This window comes from Diplotaxodon limnothrissa, linkage group LG8 (assembly GCF_057381915.1).
Source record: "Diplotaxodon limnothrissa isolate DT_005_m linkage group LG8, D_limnothrissa_male_GT1.1, whole genome shotgun sequence".
NCBI classification, from domain to species: domain Eukaryota; kingdom Metazoa; phylum Chordata; class Actinopteri; order Cichliformes; family Cichlidae; genus Diplotaxodon; species Diplotaxodon limnothrissa.
The window spans coordinates 17468316-17478592 of NC_140603.1; positions in this window are offsets into that span (position 1 = coordinate 17468316).

Genomic DNA, 10277 nt, shown 5'->3' on the forward strand with positions numbered 1-10277 from the left:
TATTTGCTTTTTTGCCTGACATCACAAACACTAATCAGAGGATGGAAAAAGAGAGTAAGGTTCTAAGACTATATCATCTTTAATTAATTAAATTTATTTTTACGTAAAATCCAGCAGCTTTGGCTTCAGTCTTTTTGCACAGTATCATGTCTGAAGACATCCAGTGCATATTTAGATAATTTTTTCAAGATTAGGCATTGTTTTGTTTTTTTTGCTAACATTGACCTTTCATCCCACATCCACAGCTTACATTAGCCTAATTAGCTAGTTAACATAAAGCTAACAAAAAATCAACGGCTTATCTACAATTTAGTAGAAAAACTGCATGAGTGCCATACAAGAAAGCAACAGGGGGACAGGGTTTAACTTTACACAATTTAACCTGAAGTGGATCCCTGATACACATGTTACATTAATATGTTTTAGGGACTACTATTTATTTGGATGCTCACATGAGCAACTGCATTACCTATTGTGCAATTTTAACAATTTTTACCTCTTGGTGCACTGTTTGCATTGGACCATTACACATGGGGTGCCAAATGCAATCACAAATCAATTTTAGACTGCAGATTTTCTGTCATTATTAACTGGTTTATCAAAATGTAAAAAAACAACAGCAACTAAAAAAAACAATGTAGGAATGCAGGGAAGATGACGTCAGAGGATCTGTGTATTATTGCCAATATAAAGGAAAGATTACTTCATATTGCAACTGCTAAATAATAAATTCTTTGAAAACACAACTGTGCCTGTTAGCACTGATTTTTCCCTATGAAAAAAAAGCTGTATTGCCTTTTCTGTTTGACTCAGCTTGTATATTTGCACACTGTACTCAACATCCAGAGCAGTTTCATCCTGCAGAACCTATCAGCGGCTCATGTGTCACCTGCTGTGATGGCTAAATCAGCATTCATCAAATATTAAAGCCTTAAACGTGAGCGTGAGTTTGTTCTGTTTTGAAGCAAATTTTAGAACGACAAGCAAGATCCTTCAGACAAAATCTTCAGGTAGTTACCCCTGGCTGGAAGGTTAACCGAGTTAAATCTAGGCCCTCAACCTTCTCCTCTGGCTGCAACTTATATTATATATATTTACTTATATTTTAGTTTTCAAGCTGCCAAAAATCACAGGTTAAAGGAGCTTGGTAAGTGGCATAATTGCTGCTGACACATGTACTCCATACGCAGAAAATCTTGCAGAGATAAGACTTAAACATCAGAGGATGTCAAGCGTTTATTAGTCATGCTGCAAAGAATAGCAGAAGAATGAAATGTGATTATGTAACTAGTTGAGAGTAAGAAATGACCTCCGTCCAGCTTAAGATAAAATTAACTCAGATAAATGGTGGTGGGAAAGAATAAATCAAAGACATAATGCTGTATAATGATGGACCAACTGAAATATGCATTCATTATTCAGTGATCATTCAAATGTGCTTGGGGAAAAAAGATTAGTGTAATTTTCATTCAAAGGCACCTCCTTGATAAAAATTTTATATATATAAACAGTTTGCATCATTTGTATTCACTGACTTATTTCATATTTGGGTTATGCTAAAAAACTAATGAAATTGCATTTAATCAAGCAAAAATAAAACACACAATAAGTGCTTATCATTACCTTGAATATCATAAGAAGAAAAAACCTTCAACAGGAAAATTTTAATTTAAAATTGGTAGATTTACTGGAGCAGCAGGAAGGAAAAAACATCCTTTTAGTAGAAAGAAACCTCCATCAAAACTGAAGACAGACATAGGCCTTGATCACTTAGGGATTGAGGGAAAATAAAAGAGAAAAAAAAACAGATCATAGAGAGGACAAAACACGTAGTATGTGAGAAAGAAGATAAAATTCAATTTCATGGCTGCAGTGTAAATATATATATATATATATATATATATATATATATATATATATATATATATATATATATATATATATATATATATATATATATATATATATATATATATATTAATTAATTAAAGACTGGCTACGGATACCGACTACAGAACGGAGCAGTTGTCAGCCACCTCCTGTACATGGATGACATCAAGCTGTATGCCAAGAGTGAACGAGACATCGATTCACTGATCCACACTACCAGGCTATACAGCAATGACATTGGAATGTCGTTCGGACTGGAGAAGTGTAGTCGGATGGTAACAAAGAGAGGGAAGGTAGTCAGAACTGAGGGGATTGAACTACCAGAAGGCAACATTGCAGACATAGAGGACAGTTACAAGTACTTGGGGATCCCACAGGCGAATGGGAACCATGAAGAGGCCGCTAGAAAAGCTGCAACCACCAAGTACCTGCAGAGGGTCAGGCAAGTCCTGAGGAGTCAGCTGAATGGTAAGAACAAGATCCGGGCCATCAACACGTACGCCCTGCCCGTGATCAGGTACCCTGCTGGGGTAATAGGCTGGCCAAAGGAGGAGATAGAAGCCACTGACATAAAGACAAGAAAGCTCCTTACCATGCATGGAGGGTTTCACCCCAAATCCAGCACCCTGAGGCTGTACGCTAAGCGGAAGGAAGGGGGCCGGGGACTGGTGAGTGTCAGCACCACAGTCCAGGATGAGACAACGAACATCCAAGAATACATTAGGAAGATGGCCCCAACTGACCGAGTGCTCAGTGAATACCTCAGGCAGCAGAAACCCAAGAAAGAGGAGGGAGACGAGGAACCATCATGGAAGGACAGGCCCCTGCACGGTATGTACCACCGGCAGATAGAGGAGGTGGCTGATATCCAGAAATCCTACCAGTGGCTGGACAAAGCTGGACTGAAAGACAGCACAGAGGCACTAATCATGGCAGCACAAGAACAAGCTCTGAGCACAAGATCCATAGAGGCTGGGGTCTATCACACCAGGCAAGACCCCAGGTGCAGGCTGTGTAAAGATGCCCCAGAGACAATCCAGCACATAACAGCAGGGTGCAAGATGCTAGCAGGCAAGGCATACATGGAACGCCATAACCAAGTGGCCGGCATAGTGTACAGGAACATCTGTGCCGAGTATAACCTGGAAGTCCCGAGGTCAAAATGGGAGATGCCCCCAAGGGTGGTGGAGAATGACCGAGCTAAGATCCTGTGGGACTTCCAGATACAGACGGACAAAATGGTGGTGGCTAACCAACCAGACATAGTGGTGGTAGACAAACAGAAGAAGATGGCCGTAGTGATCGATGTAGCGGTTCCGAATGACAGCAATATCAGGAAGAAGGAACACGAGAAGCTGGAGAAATACCAAGGGCTCAGAGAAGAGCTCGAGAGGATGTGGAGGGTGAAGGTAACGGTGGTCCCCGTGGTAATCGGAGCACTAGGTGCGGTGACTCCCAAGCTAGGCGAGTGGCTCCAGCAGATCCCAGGAACAACATCGGAGATCTCTGTCCAGAAGAGCGCAGTCCTGGGAACAGCTAAGATACTGCGCAGGACCCTCAAGCTCCCAGGCCTCTGGTAGAGGACCCGAGCTTGAAGGATAAACCGCCCGCAGGGGCGTGCTGGGTGTTTTTTTTTTTTTTTTTTATATATATATATATATAGCACTAATCATGGCAGCACAAGAACAAGCTCTGAGTACAAGATCCATAGAGGCTGGGGTCTATCACACCAGGCAAGACCCCAGGTGCAGGCTGTGTAAAGATGCCCCAGAGACAATCCTGCACATAACAGCAGGGTGCAAGATGCTAGCAGGCAAGGCATACATGGAACGCCATAACCAAGTGGCCGGCATAGTGTACAGGAACATCTGTGCCGAGTATAACCTGGAAGTCCCGAGGTCAAAATGGGAGATGCCCCCAAGGGTGGTGGAGAATGACCGAGCTAAGATCCTGTGGGACTTCCAGATACAGACGGACAAAATGGTGGTGGCTAACCAACTGGACATAGTGGTGGTAGACAAACAGAAGAAGACGGCCGTAGTGATCGATGTAGCGGTTCCGAATGACAGCAATATCAGGAAGAAGGAACACGAGAAGCTGGAGAAATACCAAGGGCTCAGAGAAGAGCTCGAGAGGATGTGGAGGGTGAAGGTAACGGTGGTCCCCGTGGTAATCGGAGCACTAGGTGCGGTGACTCCCAAGCTAGGCGAGTGGCTCCAGCAGATCCCGGGAACAACATCGGAGATCTCTGTCCAGAAGAGCGCAGTCCTGGGAACAGCTAAGATACTGCGCAGGACCCTCAAGCTCCCAGGCCTCTGGTAGAGGACCCGAGCTTGAAGGATAAACCGCCCGCAGGGGCGTGCTGGGTGTTTTATATATATATATATATATATATATATATATATATATGGGGAATAAAAACGGGGTAGTGGAGGAGTAATATATAGTGACTTATCCAGCCCTAAATATAATGATTATTAAAATGGAAAGCAAACTGAGAGCTGGTTCTATAGGACAGTGTCTGATTAGCTATGCCTCCCATTCTACTTAAACCTACAATCTGAGACTGAAACGTTCTATTAGGGTAATATAATACTAGGAGGTCTTTAAGATGTGATGGGGCCTGATTATTGTAAGATGGATTTTATATTCTATTTAGGATTTAACAGACAGCCAGGGAAGATAAACTAATATGGGAGAATATGATCTTTCTCCCGTCTGTTACCACTCTCACAGCAGTATTTCTGGATAAGTAAAAGCTTTTCAGGGAGCTTTCAGAACTGCCTGATAACAAAGAATTGCAATAGTCCAGCCTAGATGTAATGTGTGTGAATTAGCTTTTCAATATAACTGTTAGAAAGAGCGTTTCTGATCAAATGGTCCTACATACTTGTTTAGTATATGTGCTGAAGGACATATGCTAATCACAAAAACCCACCAAGAATTCTCACAGTGTTACTGGAGGCCAATGCGATGTCATCCAGAGTAAGTTAGGTACCATGTTTTGAAAATTTGTTTAGGGCCAATTATAATACCCTCAGTTATGTCTAAATTCAGAAACAGGAAATTACAGGTCATCCAGCCATTCATGTCTTTAACACATCCCTGTAATTGTAGTAATCAATTTGTGTAATCTGGCATCAAAGATGATTACATAATTTGGTATCATCTGTATGTGAATGAAAAAGTATAAAGTGTTTTCTAATAACATTACTGAAGAGAAGCATGTATAATGTAAGAAGTATTGGTCCTAGTACAGAACCCTGTGGAACTCCATAACTAACTAATGTGTGAAGAAGGCTTCCCAAACTTGATCAACTAAATAAATATAACTGAGACTGTTTTAAGTGCATTTAATTCTTCTAGAACAGCATTACTTGGAAACTTACTAGGAAACTTTATACATTTACTGCGCTTTATCACTTAATTTGACTATCTCAAGGAGTTAAAAGCTCTCACCTAGCTGTAACATTAAAGTAGTGTTTATGTGTTGATAGTTATCATATTATTTTGACTCATTGTGCATAAATGGTTTATTTTTTGTAGTTTGTAGATTATATGCACATACTGAAAATGGCCCTGCAGGTGAAAACCACCTAAAAAGTAAACAAAAACAGAAATGTTACTTTAATAGTAATATGTGTTTTATCACATCAACATTCAATGCTGTCATATTAAGCATGTCATATTTTGATTCTGTATATCAAAGAGGAAGAGTTGGGTGTATAAATTGTTATACACTCATGGCCATGACCCCCCTTTTGAATCCAAAATATTTACAATTTGGTGGAAAGATTCCTCTGAGATTTTGGACCATGTTGAGATGATAACATCACACATTTGGTGCAGATTTGTTAGAACAAACATCCATGTGAATCTCCCATTCTATTGCATCTCAATGATGACCCTGAGTACCCTGTGGTTATAAAGGGATGGGAATGTTCATTAGGAATACTCAGGTTGGTTGTGGTGTTTAAACCGTACTCAATTGGTATAAGGGTGCCAATCTGTGCCAATAAGATTACACCAGTAAACACCATCACTGTCACCCTGAACTGTTGATACAATGCATAATCGATCCATGTTTTCATGTTTACATCAAATTTTGACCCTGAATGTGGCAGCGGAAATCAAAATTCATCAAACCAGGCCACATTTTTTCAGCCTTCTAATGTTTAATTTTGGTAAGACCCTGCGAACCGTAACCTCAGTTCTTCGTTCTTAGGTGACAGGCGCAGCACCTGGTGTGGTCTTCTGCTGCTGTAGCCCATCTGCTTTAAGGTTTGACGTGCTGTGCATTCAGAGATGATCTTCTGCATACCTTGACTTCAACAAGTGTCTTTCTTTCTTTGGTTACCGTCGCCTTCCTGTCAGCTTTTAGCAATCTGACCATTCTCCTCAAACCTCTGGTATACAAGGTATTTTTTAAATTACCACTCTCTAGATATTTTCTCGTATGGGCCATTCTCTGTAAACCCCAGAGATGTCAGGCCACTGTGTGTGGCACCAGAAACCATGCCACATAGTATGTCATTTAAATCACCTTTCTTCCCCTTTCTGGTGCTTGGTTTGAACTTAAACTGGTTATTTTCATTACTTTTACAAGTTTAAATGTGAGTGTATACATTTGGGTTTTTAATATTTTACAGACATATCAAGTCATCTAAAAGTAATCTAAAAAGCAAATAGTTATTGCTAAGAAGCACTGTTTTTGTATTGAATTGTAGTGGAGTACAAAACAAGTATATCAGCACTGTATCTAGTTACAGTGATTAAGAAAGGTTTCCACTATGATTATCCTTTAATAAAACTCAATTTCCACAGTATGTACTCAGTGAAAAGGGAACTTTATTACGAAAGTAAAGCAAACAAAGATATGCAGCTGTATTACTTCCAGCTTCATTGCTTTTTTAAACCCCCAAAAGAGACATTTTCACAAATCTTACCAGTCCTAGACAGTAAGGCTTCTAAAGTTTGACTGTAGACTGTAGTCCTTTTTGTACCAATTTAGATTTCATTTTGAATCATTGTCATGTCTGTCTCAAATAGCATTTTTATGCAACCACAAAGGCAGAAGTGAAAGTAGGACGTGACTCCACGAGCCCCATATATCTGCATGTTTTTCTTTTGCGTAGGGAAACACAGCGAGAAGCTCTCGGTTGGAGCACCATGATCACACATCCACATTGACCAGATGCTCATGCATAGTCAATGAGTACAAAAATCGCTGCTTCTCTACACTGTTAACTTCATGAACTGGACGATCATGTGAAATAAGAGATCATCTGGGATGTGGTGGTACAGCTCAACTGCGTTTTGGCCTCTTGACACAAATACAGCCATTTACATGCATGAACTATTAATAAATCTGCACCTTGGGGCTACTACTGCTTTGAAAGTATAATGTTAACTGGGAGTTTCTTGTACTATCCAGATGATTCAAACTCCACTAAAATGCACAAATAAACTGACTCGGTTTTGAAAAAGAAAGAAAAAATACCACAAGTAAAAAACCTATATATAGACATATATAATGTAATTCAGAATTTCATGAAAATATCAAAGACAAAACCTTACAATTCCAAAATATTTTGCACAACAGAAATTATGCCTGAATAGCAATGAGGAAATCAAGCAGATTTTTTAAAACATTTCCTTTTGATCAATATAAGGCATCATTTATTTGTGCTGCCATCTGTATAATGTGCCCACAGGCTCACTCTGGGCAGCATAGGTAAATAGTGCTCAGCATTTTATTGCCATGGTGTCCTATCTACTGTGATTCCAGAAGAGGGAAGGAAGAAAATTTACTTGTTTCTGTAACTCAAGAAAGCGTCCACCTGAAAAATGACTGTCTCAAGGTAATTTTTCCCTTGAAGGTTTCCCCTTCACTACACACTACAGAAATGTAATTTCATAGGTCTCTATTCATCAGACTTATGCTGTAAGGAACCACATGAATAGAATGACTCCACGTCAAGTTAATGCACCATTTTGCTGATAAGTCAAACTGTTATAGAGAAGAGGCAAATGAATACATATTTTTAGTTGTTTAGTTTTTCAGTTGTAATTATTTAAAATGAAATTTGTCTTTAAGAATATTATCTGTCTGTAAAACTTCAAATCACTGGTTTTTCTCAGTAACATTAAAGCTGCTATTATCAGTGGAAAATAGCAGCTTTGGTTATTTTTACGTAATTATTTGAAATTAGGAAAGGAAATAATCTGCCTTGATGAGACTATATGATTGCAGCTTGATTACATTTGATTCTAATGCGTCAGGTTTTCTATTCAAACTCTTTAAAACTGTGAATGAAAGTGTGCAGATACAGTAATGTTTCAAATCATTGAGAAGTGATAAGAAAAAACACAAAGACTGAAATCTCTTGTATTTAATGACCAGGACTGTGAAAACATCAGATCTGAAGGGACCACTTTACTGAGAAAATGAGGAATAGGCAAGATTTTGCCTTAATATCCTCAGATAATATCCAACGGTGACTCACATACTTGAAATGTGCAATTCCCTTGTATTCTTCCATCCATCCATTCGCTTCCGCTTATCCTTTTAAGGGTCACGGGGGGCGCTGGAGCCTATCCCAGCTGTCACAGGGCGAAAGGCAGGGTACACCCTGGACAGGTCGCCAGTCTGTCGCAGGGCCAACACACAGAGACAGACAACCATTCGCACTCACATTCACTCCTAGTGGCAATATGGATTATCCAATTAACCTATCCCCACAAGCTGCATGTCTTTGGATGGTGGGAGGAAGCCGGAATACCCGGATGGAACCCACGCAAACACGGGGAGAACATGCAAACTCCACACAGAAAGACCCCGGCCTGATGGTGGAATTGAACTCAGGACCTTCTTGCTGTGCGGCAACAGTGCTAACCACCATGCTGCCCATGTATTCGTATTCCTATTTATTCTATTTATCCCTTTTGTATACTCTGTATTTATAGATGTGTATATATGGTATATTTCTGCTCACATTCTGTATATTCTGTCGGTGCTGTGCTATTGGAAACCGAATTTCCCGGAGGAACCCACCCGAGGGATTAATAAAGTTTCATCTAAACTAATCTAAGATTTTGATATAAACCCTTTTTTGATATAAAACCTCTTGGAGTCTGCAAAAGACTTGAGACTGTAATTGCAGCAAAAGGTGGTTCTACAAAGTATTGACTCAGGGGGCTGAATAATTACGCACACCCCACTTTTCAGTTATTTATTTGTAAAAAATGTTTGGAATCATGTATGATTTTCGTTCCACTTCTCACGTGTACACCACTTTGTGTTGGTCTTTCACGTGTGTTGGGGGAAAACTCTGTAAAAAACCCAGGAGAAATAAAGACACAATGAGACAAAGTTACTTTCTTTATCAAACGTGTACACGGGTGAGCTGCTAAGAACAACTCACACCATGCACAGTGGCTTGGTAATTTTTATAGGCACAGAGCACAGAGACAGTGAGAACAGGATAACAAATAATAAACAGATAAAATAAAACAACTCCATATATGGTGCTAGTCTCGTCAGCAGAGAGCTAGGGAAGATAAAACAATCTAAAACAATATGTCCCAGAAACAAGATGTCTTTGCTGGGAAAGTCTAAAAAGATAATTCTAAACTAATCTAACCATAGGCAAAGGGCAGACAAAAGGCATCTTTGTACATTTAAAAGAAGGTAAAGAAACATAGAATCATTTTTCCTGTAACATTCCCTCCTGTTTTAACTTATTTTAAATGTATACAACAATTGTCTATGAAGGTTATTTATTAAGTATCTTAGGCAATTTTTTTTAATTTCCAAAATGTCAGCATAGCAGAAATGGAAGTCATTTGGTCTAAAGAATAAAATAAAAGAAAATAATAAAAAGAAAAACATAGTAAATGAAATCATAGTAAATGAAATAACAAGTGGAATAAACAAGAAAAAATAATAAAACTAAAACTACAAAAAATAAAGGATAAAAACCTTATACTTTAAAACGAAAACTACAAAAAATAAAAGGATGAAAACTAAAATGAAAACTTTGTATTTAAAAAATGATGAAAACCTAATATGTAAAATGAAAACTTCAAAAAATACAAGGATGAAAACCTTATATTTAAAATGATGCAAACCTTAAATTGAAAACTTTATATGTAAAATAATGAAAACTTCATATTTAAAATGAAAACTTCAAAAAATAAATGGATGAGAACTTCAAAAAATGAAAGAATGAAAACTTTATATTTGAAATGAAAAACTTTATGTTTAAAACTGAAAACTTCAAAAAAAAAAAAATAAAAGGATGAAAACCTGCATAACCTACTAATGTTTTAATCAGTGCGTGATCACTTGACAAGTCATTTTTAATCACCACGTCATTTATTAGCAG